This window comes from Hydra vulgaris, chromosome 15 (assembly GCF_038396675.1).
Source record: "Hydra vulgaris chromosome 15, alternate assembly HydraT2T_AEP".
In the NCBI taxonomy this organism is placed as follows: Eukaryota; Metazoa; Cnidaria; class Hydrozoa; order Anthoathecata; family Hydridae; genus Hydra; species Hydra vulgaris.
Window position 1 is genome coordinate 23083588 of NC_088934.1, and position 15137 is coordinate 23098724.

Genomic DNA, 15137 nt, shown 5'->3' on the forward strand with positions numbered 1-15137 from the left:
TTAAGATAAATGATAGGACCGTCTCCTGCACAACCGACTATTTAAAAAAACTTCATTTACAGCCGACCAATCAATCATACACCTAAATTAAAAACTTAATCAATATTTTTTCGCAACTTATTAACCTTTTATTGTCCATGGTACAATAAGGGACAATATTACTTTAGTTTATATGTTTATATTTTTTGTCTGTTTGTTTTTAATTAATAGTTAATTTTTTAATATTCGGTTGTAAACCGATTTTTTCACAAGTCGGTTCCAAATAATTTTTCCCTAGTCAGTTTTATTAGTTGATTGTAACTAAAACTTTAATTAATCTATCCTGAACAAAGTCAAAGTCTATTAAGGTCGGTGTAGCATTTACTCTGTCATAATGGTCAAACGTAGATAGTAGTCGGTCCTAGCATGTGACACGATTTTTGCATACAACATCACGTTACATTGTATTTAAAAGTATCATGATAACTAATCTACCAACATTTTCCATTTTATGCTTTCCATTTAAACTCTTTCCTGTGAGGTTAGGCCTTATTTTAATGTCAGTCAAATAAAAGAATAAAAAATAAAATAGAAAACAAATACATTATTAAAACCAAGACATTAGTGAATTCAATATGTGAATCACTTGTGAATCAATAAGGATCATTATTAAAGTTGAATTTTAGCTTTTTGAACTTCAGGATATTATCTTCATGCATTTGATACTGAATGAAGATGATATGAAATCTGCCAGGTCAATGATTTGAATGGGAGAATTAACAGCCAAGATTTAGAAATTTTGGGCAATCAGCTTCATTTTATTCATTCCAGACGAGAATACAATCTTTAAAGATAATAATATCCCAATCCATACAGGTAGAATTGTTAAAGAATGGCACGAGAAGAATACAAAAGAAGAAATAATATTTATTTAAAAACTATGGACATTGACTGGAATCATCATCTTATAATTTACTAAGAAAAACTCAATCATTACATTATTACAAGCACCCCAAACACCATAAACACCTCAAAAAAGCCTAATATTAAAAAAAGTTTAATTTCAAATCTTAGCGGTTCTCTGCGACCTAACGGTCGTCTTTGAGTTTCCATATTCTTTATTTTTTATTTTTACTGATATTCTAAACAACAGAAATGGTAGAAATTGTACCATTAAAGCTGAAATTAGTTTAAAGAACTAAACCGAACTTATTAAAGTGTTTGTTTAATTTAATTAGCTTTAATTTAACTGTAGCTGAGCAATTAAAGCTAGGTTATTACGCAAGGATTGTAAACAAAAAAACTCTGAAAATTTAGAATCTTTGTTTTTTTTACAGTATACAAAACAAAAATTGTCAAACTCAACGAATAACAATCATTTTATAATCGCAAGAACCTACACCACATCCACCACATCCACCACATCCACCACATCCATCACTATTCATTTACGAATAAACAAAATCTATAGATTTTGTTAATTCGTTGCGCAAAGGTTAGTTTTCACTCATTCGTTTTCTAAGGGGAAAAGAAAAGAAAGGGAAAATGAATCGTGTGAACATGCGTAGTTATGCTTAACAAGTTAAAATTTGTACTCTGCATGTTCATTTGACCATTTTACCCTTCCCTTTCTCGTTCCTGTAGAAAAGGGATGAGTGGTAACTGACCTTAAAAGTCAAACATTAGACAACAATATTTCAAGTAAACAATGTCCAATCTAATATTAAAATTATTAAGAAAGGCTAATAGTTTATCGAAATAATTAAAAAGTCTTACTACTCAACATACATACATACATACATACATACATACATACATACATACATACATACATACATACATACATACATACATACATACATACATACATAAATACATACATACATACATACATACATACATACATACATACATACATACATACATACATACATACATACATACATACATACATACATACATACATACATACATACATACATACATACATACATACATACATACATACATACATACATACATACATACATACATACATACATACATACATACATACACACAAATTTTTGTGTTCATTTTTTAAAAACAAGTTAACAACTTCGTGATTGTTTTGTATACATCGAGTGAAACAATTTTACCTTTTGCGTTTGCAAGACTTTTTTTAACAATAAAACTCTAAATTTAATAGATTGTTTCAAAAATTATTCCATTTATTGCAAGGATTGAATACTATCATCGGTGTAGTTATATAGTGGAGAAATGACGTTATATATAGCTATATGCTGAAGAAATGACGTTATATATAGCTATGTATTGGGGAAATGACGGTATATTTAGCTATATACTGGAGAAATGACGTTAAATCTGTCTAAATGCTTAATATTCTAAATTAAAAAGATAATGAAATAATTCGTATTGATTTAGTTTTTCAATCTAGTGAACTCCGCTGAGTTTCATATTACCGTTATCTTTTTATTGTGATTTGTTACGTTCTGTTATCCACAGAAAACAGCTACCCACGAAGTATGTTCTGAAATTCACCCGCGAAATATGTTTTGGAACCTGAGATAAAAATATTATCAATCTTATTTTTTTCTAATATCATTTCCCTATTCGGTAAAATTTCTGTATAGTCCATTTTGTAGAAGCGAACATAACTCTTTTATTATATTAACGCTTTAGAATTTTTTAAAAATATTTTAACATCAGCTGGGACTAAATTTTTTTAAATCTCTTCACAACTGAAGAGTATAGGAACATTTTCTTAGATAATCTTCGTAATATTATTAATCTTTTTGTTCCAATCAGAACAATATATCATAGCAAAAAAGTCATTTATATACAGTCAACGGCGCAGTTAAAGGAAAAAGATTTAAAAAAATATGGTGCCAAAAATAAATAGATTAAATCTGGAAAATATGCGAAAATTTTTCCCGATCGCATCATCTTCAAATACGGTGATTTAAATTGGCCTGCTCGGTCAACTGGGTCCACCAGGTTTTTTTTTCTAAAAAATAAATGATCAAACGATCATATTTAGACTAGATAGAAACATAAAATTAGAGCCAATAATGTAAACATATCTGAGGACTTTCTACGCCATGTAGAAAAAGTATTCAATATTTAATGGTCTATGTATGAATACTTCATACATAAACCATTTTTTTTTAGATATTGTTTTCAATTTTAATTTTTTATTTATTGTTAACACTTTATGTATAAATAAATCCAACAAGATGTTATTAGCAAAACAAATCAGGTAATGATTTTTGGATACCCCGTGTGTTGAATACCATAATCGAAAAAAGAAGTTATCGGTTTTTTAACAAAAGCGGATTAAAAAAATAAATATGCAGTGGCTTCGTGTTGAAAACTGTTTGCAAATATGGCCTCGTGGAAGCCATGGAAGTAAGATATTTACATTTTTATGCGTGAATGTAATATATGAATGTTCTACCATTCTAATTCTAGTATTGAAAGAATCCATATTTGATAATATTATACATAAATACATACATACATAAATACATATATAAATACATACATACATACACACATACATACATACATACATACATACATACATACATACATACATACATACATACATACATACATACATACATACATACATACATACATACATACATACATACATACATACATACATACATACATACATACATACATACATACATACATACATACATACATACACACATACATACATACACACATACATTTATATATATATATGTATATATATATATATATATATATATATATATATATATATATATATATATATATATATATATATATATATATATATATATATATATATATATATGAATATATATATATATATATATATATATATATATATATATATATATATATATATATATATATATATATATATATATATATATATATATATATATATATATATATATATATTTATTTATTTATATACATATACATATATATATATATAAATTAGTAAAAACACTTATCTATTTTTTGACTACTTCAACACTGTGTTTCACCATCAGTAGGTTCACCAGGAAGAATTTTCCTGATGAAGGTTCTTCCTGATAAACCTACTGCTGGTAAAACACAGTGTTGAAGGAATCAAAAAATAGATAAGTGTTTTTACTAATTTATTATTGCTCTGTTCTTTTAGAACATTGAGCACTCTGTTTGTAGAATACACTAACATAATTTATATATATATATATATATATATATATATATATATATATATATATATATATATATATATATATATATATATATATATATATATATATATATATATATATATATATATATATATATATATATATATATATATATATATATATATATATATATATATATATGTATACATATATATATATATGTATATATATGTATATATATACATATATATATATATGTATACATATATATATATATATATATATATATATATATATATATATATATATATATATATATATATATATATATATATATATATATATATATATATATAGCATATATGTTACTGTTACCCGCAGTACCAGGAATTAGCTAAATGCTAATGTTTATAATATAATTTAATATTGCAACTCTGAGTTTCATGTGTTATCAAAATCATCAGGCAAGTAGTAAAAGTTTAATTTTGCTACAATTTGTTTAGTGGACGTTACGGCTAATATTTGTATTTTAGATCGTTACGGAACGGAAATTGATTAGAAGTTAGGTTAATAATATTATTAATTTGTTTTTAGTTGGCTAATAATTGTGAAATAGTTATATGTTTAATGTTGTTTAAAATATTTATTATGTGTTAATTTATTACGTGTTTTTCTTTATTATATACACTTACGTATATATATATATATATATATATATATATATATATATATATATATATATATATATATATATATATATATATATATATATATATATAAATGTAAATATTTTTTTAAATAAGACAAATTTTTTAATTTTTAAAATCATTTTCTTAATAAAAAATAATACATGCTTCGTCTAACAATTGTCATTAAAAATTAAATATTTAAATTTTGTTAAAATACCTTTAAAGGTGTTAAAAAACAAACAGTATAAAGTGTAATTATTTGAGTTCAAACTAATAATAATATAATTACAAAAGTACAATAAAATCAATTAAAGAGTTTAATATCTCATACTAAAGAAATAGGAAATAGCAAAAGAATAGGTTAAAAAGATACACAATATGTATAGAAAGTAGTAGTTAAAGCCAACTCAAGACATGGATTACTAAGCATTACAAGAGGGAGAAAAAGTCTCATCTATAAGCATCTCCATGCCATTGTTTCATGCAGTTAAATAATAAGTATTTTTCTGTTTTAAATTTGGCGTCTAATAAATTTGAGTTAAAACTTAAAAAAATTATGTTTATAAACAGGTTAACCATATACAAATGATGCTTTCTGTTTAGCTACTTTCTATACATATGGTGCATTTTTTCTTTTGCTATTTCTTTTTTTTTTTATTATGATATGTTAAACTGTTAATTAATTGATTTTATTGTACTTATGAAATTATATTATTATTGTTAGTTTGTACACAAATAATTACATTTTGTATTGTTTTCTTACACCTTTATAATATTTAAAAAAATTTTAAATATTTAAGTTTAACTGAAGAGGACTAGTGTTAGTCAAAACATGTATTGTTTTTTATTAATAAAATGGTTTTACAAATTAAAAAAATTTGTCTTGTTTATGAAAACATTTACATTTTTATTTGCATTATATACAGGGGCAGATCCAGCATTTTTTGATGTTTAAGATTGCTAACTTCCACGCATAGAACAAACTCCAAACATTTATGTGTTTATACTTATGTCAAATAAGTAAACTTTGCAAAAAATTGTGATAATTAAAACCTGGAAACAAAACAGCCCTAAAATTTTGAGCGCAACTGCCCCAAACTGTCCCCCTCAATTTAAGGGGTGATAAATTTTATAAAGTCATAATTTTTGAATTGCATGAAATTTAAAATTTTTGAATTTGCATGAAATTTAAAATTTATCGATGCATATAAATATATTAAAGAATAGTACATAAAATATTTAAGGGGTAAACAGATTCTATCTGTTGACCAGCCTCACACCCCTTCTTCATTTATTAGGCTAGTGCAGATGTATTTTTAATACATTGTTTCCAGTTTAAGATGTTGAACACTGGATCTTCTTGACTCAATGCATGGGTTTTGCTAGACTCTGTTTTTATGACTTGGCAACTCATTCTATTATCCTCTAATGAGGGTACAGCTCTAAAACTCAGTTTTATGGTTTCAAATATGGCCTCGACTGCTTTTCACCACAATTGTGTACTGAGTACTATCTATGCTTTGAGTCAAATTCTTTAAACAATTTAAAATGACTAAAGTACCAAAAACTATAAAACACAAAAAACCATCGTCATCACCAAGTTCTCTAAACTTATCATTCACTAATATTGATGGTCTTTGAAGTAACTTTTCTTCTGTTGAGTCTTATCTCTTGCAAAGTTCACCAGACCTACTTGCTCTTTGTGAGACTAATTTGAGTTCAGCTGTCTCATCTCCTAATCTTAGTGTTGATGGTTAATTTCCTTTAATTCGTAAAGACTCCATTAGTCACATGCTTGGCCTGGGTATTTACATTTATAAGAATTCACCCATTTGTTAGGAAACTAGGTTTGAATCCACAGACTATTCTTTTATGTGCTTTTGTTTAGCTCCACTTCACTCTATCGCTTTTCTCTTTTTTCTATATCGCTCTCCTTCATCTCAAGACTGCACTCTTTTCGATGTTATTTCTGATAAATTAACCGAGCCCTCTCTCTTTATCCATCAGCCAATATCATTGTTGGTGACTTTTGCTCATCACATTGAATGGCTGGACTCTAACGTTTATGACTCTGCTGGCATTAAGGCCCTCAACTTTTGTCTTTCTCAATCTCTAACTCAAATAGTCAATTTTCCAACTCGCTTTTCTGACAACCCAAATCATTTACCTTCTTTACTCGACTTATGTCTTGTTTCTGATCCTAATAAGTGCTCAGTTTCTCCACATTCACCCTTAGGTGCTTCTGATCACCGTTTGATCTCTTTAATACTATTATCTCATTTTTCTTCATCATCAGAATCCCCTTCATCATCATTCAGATTCTTCATCATCAGAATCCCCTTATCATCATACCTCTTACAACTACCTTAAAGCTGACTGGGATTCTTTCTGTGATTTTCTTCATGATGGCTCTTGGGTAGAAATCTTTTGTCTTCCTGCTGACGAGTGCGCATGAAATCTTTTATTCCCTCTCAATGATTCCAGGTCAAGTCTCATTCTTCTCCATGGTTTTCCTCACATTGTGCTGCTGTAATTTCCAATCGAAACTGTTACTTTTTCAGTTTAACAATCTTCAGAAAACGGATGTCTGTTCACTATTGCTAGAAACTGTTTTAAAATGGTTTTGTCTAACGCCAAAGCCTGCTATTCTTAGGTCATGAAATCTTGTATTTCATCTCAAAAATTAGACTCTCGTGACTTCTGGAGAATCTTAAACAGTATCAATAATCTGTTATTCCACCTCTCTTGTATGGTTCAAACTTTGCAACCTCACCTAAAGACAAAGATGAATTGTTTGCTAAGAACTTTTCATCAATATCATCTTTTGATAATATTGATGAAACTTCCACTAGTTGCGTTCTACCTGATATTGCGATGAAACAGGTTGATCCATTGCATAGCATCACTCCAGCTTCTGTATCTAAAATCTTCTGATTTCCTGCTAAGACTTTTCTAGAGCTTGTGGTCCAGACAACATACCTGTTGCAGTCTTGCAGAAGTGCTCTCCGGAACTGCATCTATACTTTCAAAACTATTCAACAAGTGGCTATCGTAGTCTTGTTTTCCGGCATACTGGAAAGCGGCATTTGTTATCCTTATTTTCAAAGATTCTGGAGAGCGATCTGACTTGTCTAACTACCATCCCATTAGTCTTTAATAGTGGTTGCTTGCAGCAACTCTAATAGTGGTTGCTTGCAACCTTGTTGAAAGCAAAGATTTAAAAGAAAATTTTTTAAATCAATTTTCTACTCTCACATTTGGTGCAGTTGCGGGCAAAATTTTAGGACTTTTTTCCTTTTTTTTTAATTTTGTACTTCAACAAGGTGTTGGAGACACCTTGTTGAAGTACAAAAATTAATATATATACCGGGGCTAAAATAGGGGTTGGACATCACATATATATATTATGTATATATATATATATCATGATGATGATGATCATCATTATGGTCATCATTATCATCATCATTATCATCATCATTATCATCATCATCATCATCATCATCATCATCATCATCATCATCATCATCATCATCATCATCATCATCATCATCATCATCATCATCATCATTATCATCATCATCATCATCATCATCATCATCATCATCACCATCATCATCATCATTATCATTAGGCTTTAGTCTTCCTTATTTATCCTGTTTCTCTAATATAAACAATCTAGAGCATTTTCTTTCCTTAACTAAAGCTCATTTGTACAATATGTAAAGCACTCTCTTCAAGTTTTCTTAATTCTACCTTTACCATTTAATCCTGAAGCTGCTACCTCTCTACATGCTGATACTTAAATCACTTTAATCTTCACTAACAATGTTGTTTAATACAACATTTTTTTCTAATCTGCCCTTAAAACTATTAAACTTCATGTTTTTCCTTTATATACAACCTATAACTTTTTAAGTCTTCAGTTAACCATTTTTTTAGCTTTTTAACCCTTTTTTTTTTTGGCTGAAAGTTAATAAGAGTTTAAAAATATATAAATATATGCCAGTATTTGATAAAAAGTAAATGTAAGTATAAAATTATAGTATAAAGTATTATAAATTTTTTTCTAGCCCCTGGCTATCAGCCTCTGCTAAATCTTATAATTTTGCAGGGGCTGGGCCGAGTTTGCAAAAAGTCTCAGTTTAGCTGGGGCTGGGGCTCCTGTCACTTTCTAGAATACCACTCAAGATGTGGATGTGGAACTGGAAATGTTCAAGACCATCATTAAAAACAGTTAATAAAAGTGTTGTTGGTGTTGCGATAGCAACAGACCAGTCAATCATTTTTATGAATGACGAAGCTTTCTGATCAAATTTGATCCTTGATTTATCAAAGACTTGTTTCATATCTTGCTACTTTGTGATGTAGCTCCTGCGTCAATTATTTTGTCACACAAAGACTCTCCAAGAACAATGTTTTCAGGATGTGCAAACTAACCATTATTTTGCAACACTGGTTTAAGAATTTTCCAGTCTTTCTTCACTAGTTCATTGTACTGCTTTATAAGATAAAAGAAATTTCTTGTTTCATCATTAAAAGAAGCATGATGCTTTAAGTTGAACCAAGATGGCGCATAAAAATTTACAATGAATCTTGCAATTCTATGCAATGGTTTTGAAGGATTTTTTTTGTAGACATATATGTAAAAATAAAATATGATTGACTTTTATTAGCTACCTTGCATGGTGGAGATTTCCTGGCAAAGCAGTCTGGAGGAACAATATTTGATCATAAGCAGTGTATCCTTGCTGAACAGTTAAACGAGCTTTGAGAAGGTATATTTGATCAAAGCTTAAGTCTTTCTTAACATTAACACTTACATCCTCAACTTTACCAGATATATGTTTAAAGATCACAATAACTAACCTTTAGGATCAAAATTCAGTGCAATGCCTATTTTACCTGTTGAAGTAGCTGGACCTGTCTACCATCTGGAAGGGAGAAATATTTTCTAAAAGGTAGTTCATTTGTATATAACAAGCAGACTGACCATTGCAATGTCCTTCCAAGACCTTTATATAATTTTCTTATAACTCTATTGTGTTGACCTATGTGACTCACAGCACCACCGCAAACAACTGCTGCTAAAGTGTCTGATGATTTGATGTTGTTGATGCTCAATAGTATCTCTTGTTCAATATCAACAGCTTTACTACTTTGTGGCATGACATGATTGACATATTTGCTTTTGGAAATAACACTATCACATAATGCTCTTCTTTAAAATTTCCTTGGACATTACTTGTTTTATCAGAAGTGATATCCTCCTTCCCATCAAATCCAATGCAAAGTACTTCTCAGACTTTAGCAGCATGCTTTTTAATTTCCTTTTTCCTCCACATATTTCTCTGACAATAGTTTTGCTGGATCAATAGCGTTCTCTGGTGTTAGAAGATCTAAATCTTGATCTCTTCATCTCTTGACATCTTATTATCACTTGACATCACTTCATAACTTGACATTGTTTTATTATTTGACATCTCAATTGGCAAAAATCTTTGTGTGACTTTGACTGCAATATGTTTCACTTGGGTCAATTTCTTTATCAAACTTCAATTCTTATCTGTAATTGGTAAACTGCATGTTTTTCTCTCTTCTGCAGCTTGTTTCTTCTTTGTCTACTTTTCTTATTACCATCTTCTGTAGCGTTTTTTAATCTGTCCAGAACTCCCATTCGAGTATTGGAATTTTTTTTGCAGTGAACATGAACAAACTGACTTTTCTCAAACACCATTATCAAAACACTTACACAGAAAAATATCGAATAGTTGGTCTAACATCTGTAAACTTGATTTAAATGTGGCAGAGGACTTCTTGTCATTAGAGTATTTACCAAGATCATGTATTTTGTTAGTTAGTCTCTTTATGTGAACAACTAAGCTGCTGACTTCAATGGTAGAAATATTTGCTTTGTTGTACAGCGCTTTAATTTTATTAGCTATGTCCGTTGCTCTTCCAGTAACACTTGTATAATTGTAATTTTTTAATAAATAGTCATGTTTTAAATACACCAGCAGAAGTTGGCAATTGTTTTGAGTGGTCTAAGTTGTTTAAGTATACCATGTTCAGTTTCAATTCATGTTTTAACAGAAGCCATTTTTATTTTCAATTTTAACTAATTAAAATAAAACAAAAAAACAAACAACATAATTTAAACACAATATATACAAGTAAATATCTTATAATGAAGTTCAGGGTCATGTTAATGTTTGCATGTTAGTTGCAGGGTGGTAGTGAAATTAAAAATTTATTTTTATATGTTTGCTAGGTAGTGTTACCAGTTTTTTGGAATGTTTCATAAAAATTTTACATATATATATATATATAAATATATATTAATACATTTAATTATATATATATATATATATATATATATATATATATATATATATATATTATATATATATATATATATATATATATATATATATATATATATATATATATATATATATATATATATCAGAGTGTTAGCCAGCCTGATGGCGCCGTGTATAACGCGGTTTCCCAATTGGTTTAAAATTCCCAAAGGTTTTTAAGATCATAGTAAAATAAAAAATGAAATCAGTCTCAGATTTAAATGCAATTAGTACACGCAACAAGGAAATGAATTAAGTTAATCAATTTAGAATTAATATCGATTTTTTAATGTGAAAAAAAAAGTGTCGTCATTAACAACCAAGATCATTCATTCAAAAGTTGAAAAAAAATATTTTTAATTTTTAATTGACGTCAGTTATTCTCCAGTTAAAATTGTTCAATACGTTTGATAAATTGTTTTATTAATTCATTTTTGTTATTCAAAAACTCTTTATTTACATTCTTGCTTTTTATCTTAAGTTAGGAAAGTTACAAATAAAATTTGCATATTAATAAATATTATAATATAAAATAAGTTAATAACGTTTTTATAATTAAAGATTTATTAATAATTTTGGTAAAATAAATTAGCTGGTAAAGTAAACCGAAAATAACAACAACAAAAAATCAAAAATAAAACTTGCAATCAAACTTATTGAATATGTTATATTTGCGTAAAACATAAAAGTTAAATAATATTATTAATTATTAACCAATGTTTACAATAATTACAATAATTAATTTTTTTTAATTTACAAATTCAAAATTTACGTAGATATTTAATGTATATTTGTAAATAGAAAAAAATCGATCTTCCCCTTAAATGTCTTTGTTACTTACTTGGTGTAGTTAAGGGAATTTTAAAATACTGTAGCGTCTGTATGATATTTTGTTGACTACTACATATTTCCGTTAAATGATCAGGTCTGTGAATCATGAAAAGACGGAAAAAATAAAATGATAAATTTTGCGGTATCATAAAATATAAATATTTGAAGCGAAAAAACCCAGAAACCGTAGTTTTTTTTTCTTAAAAAAATCTTCTTAAAATCCTAATTTGCTTGTCCAAATTCGTATAAGATTTCAAATAAACATGATTTTTAGGTAAAATGAACATCATAGATTAAAAACTTTTACCGTTTATTGGCGCTTTTTCTTGATTGCAAGTTCTTTTTTGGTCTGAATTCTTGTATTTTTTGTAAAAATTGATAGAAATATTGTATTTTGACAACTATATAAAGCTAATAGGTCAGAAACAATTAGAACTAGGATCTATAGTAAATTAAAGCACTTTTTCAAAAGATTTTAACTAAGTTCATGTTAACGCCGATGAGCGAAAGTGATCTAAAGGCTCCAAAATGGTATTCTTTGTATTCATAATTAGGGGTAGTAAAAGGATTAGAAAATTATATAAAAAAGAGAAAAATTCTTCATATATTAAAAAAACCTGAAGCGAAAAAAAGTATAACAGCTTTTGTTTGGACATAATACGCCTATAAAATCATGGCAATTTCAAATAAATAAATTCAAATAATTTGTAAATCGTATTAACTACACCGAGTATTTAAATAAAAGTAGCATTATATTTGATGGAAATTAGCAAGCCAACCAATTTTTCAATAAAAGGTTTTTTAAATTTGGGAAACTTTAATTTAACTTTCATTTAAAAGCTATCGATTTAAATAAGTTTTTTTTACTATTTGAATTTATCTTATGATAAAAATCGTAATATAAAATATGATGAACAATAATACGATTACCTATGTAAGAAAGTTAAAAGTATTTAACTATTTTAAAATTTTTCGTTTTAAAATACTAAGTATTTTAAATCTGATATATTCAAAATCTTCCCATACAACTAGGGTTGTCAAACGTCTGGATTTTACAAAAATTACAATTTTACGGATTTTACAAACCTGTAATAATTTTTTTTTAGTATTTTCCTTCGTAAAAGCTGTAAAATTCTGGCATTCCTAAGTATAATGTATAGTTTTTTTTATTGACTGTCGTTAAAAAGTTTTTTTAGCTAGTTAAAAAGTTACAAGAGGATCTTGGAAATCGTCAAAAATGTTTTGTTAAAAATTAAATACTATTTAGCATTTTTTTTACATTTATAATTTAAAAATGAAAATAAAAATAAAAGAAGACAGTATATGTAACTAATCGTTTAAACCTTTTAAAACTGTTTAAAAGCGATTTATGTAATTAAAATAGATCAAAGTTTCAATAAATAAATTTAATAATTCATTCATTAAAACTGCAAACAATTTTCTTTTGTTCTAGTTTTCTCTCAACAATATTAAACAAAGGAGAGAAGCAATTTAAAAATGAAAACTGACGAAAATTGCTTAAAATGAAACAAGTTGAATAATTATAATTAAACATTTATAAAATATAAAAATGTTCCTGAAAAATAAAACAGAAAAATATTCCTATGAATAACCCAGAAAAAATAGAAAATTTTTATTGAAACTTAATTGTATCTAAAAAATTGTATCTACTTTTTTAAATGTCAGAATGTAATGACCTTTTTTTTTTTAGCCGCACCTAAATTCCCAATTTCGCTAAAACGCTGTATAAATTTTTTTTCTGGCTAACACCCTGTATATATATATATATATATATATATATATATATATATATATATATATATATACACACACACACACATATACATAAGCTCACTTTAAAGCTATTGGTAATTAAAAAATCGCTTACTTTATCTGGTAAGATGTTCCATGCATTGATAATGTGGTTGTTAAAAAAGTTAAAATGAACTAAATTGTTGCTGTATTTTTGATCATGGTGGAGGTAAGTGCCAGTTGACTATTTCGATGTTATTAATAATCTTATATTTTTGGATGAGATCACTTTGTTTACTACAATTGACTAGAAAATTTAGGCAAAGTTGTTAACATCTACATTTGTCAGTTTTGGTATCTTTGTCACAAGTAACCAATTCGACTGGGTGTCACCAAGGATGACTCATTGAGACCTGTTGAGTAGAAATGCTTTTATCTAATTGAGAAGAATCCCTTCCATTTCGTACATTTTTTGTTTGTAAAGCATTCGCTGATGTGGCACTTTGTCAACTGCTTTGGCGAAGTTCAGGAATATGTTGTCAACTGGTAGTTTTCTGTCTGTATTTCCAGTCAAAAAGTCCATTGTTTTAAGGAGATTCATAATGCATGCTTTTTTCTTTAAAAAACCATGTTGACTATTTGATAGAAGGTTGTTTGATTTTAGATTCTGCATGATTGCTTTCTTAACTAATTTCTCTATTATTTTACACGGAATTGAGGTAACGGATATTAGTCTGTAGTTTGAGGGGTTGGTTCTGGAATCCTTAAATAAAGACATTACATTTGCTTTTGGAAATATATATATATATATATATATATATATATATATATATATATATATATATATATATATATATATATATATATATGTATCCAGCCCTCAGCATTCGGCAATGCTGACCTAACTGCCGACCTAGTGTTTGTGTGTTTGAGGTAGGCAAAAAATCGCTGACCTTGTTTCTATGTTTTGTGGTTAAACCTTTGTTTCACATTTTTTCTGCCAACCTGATGCTGACTTCACACAGATTATGGTTGCAAAATTACTGCTGACCTTATTTTTCCTAATTCTGTGGGCTATATATATATATATATATATATATATATATATATATATATATATATATATATATATATATATATATATATATATTCATATATATATTTATTTATATATACATATGTTCAAATGTGTGTGTTTACATGTATACACAAATACACATACACATGCACAAACAAATACATACATAAATACATACATACATACATACATACATACATACATACAAAGATACATACATACATACATAGATACACACACATACATACATACACACACATAC

General features: G+C 27.4%; 1 protein-coding gene across 2 annotated transcripts in view; it reads left to right on the forward strand.

The window, feature by feature from the left end:
• The first annotated feature begins 3275 nt into the window (after nucleotides 1-3275).
• LOC136072138 (dynein regulatory complex subunit 4-like) overlaps nucleotides 3276-15137 on the forward strand; it is a 53418-nt gene continuing 41556 nt past the window's right edge. The window contains exons 1-2 of one of the 2 annotated variants that reach the window (XM_065820654.1): nucleotides 3319-3387; nucleotides 4697-4729. The gene's annotated coding sequence lies outside the window, so the exon portion shown is untranslated. Of the gene's footprint in view, nucleotides 3388-4696; nucleotides 4730-15137 lie in introns of both variants that reach the window. The other variant, XM_065820653.1, reaches the window with a different exon arrangement.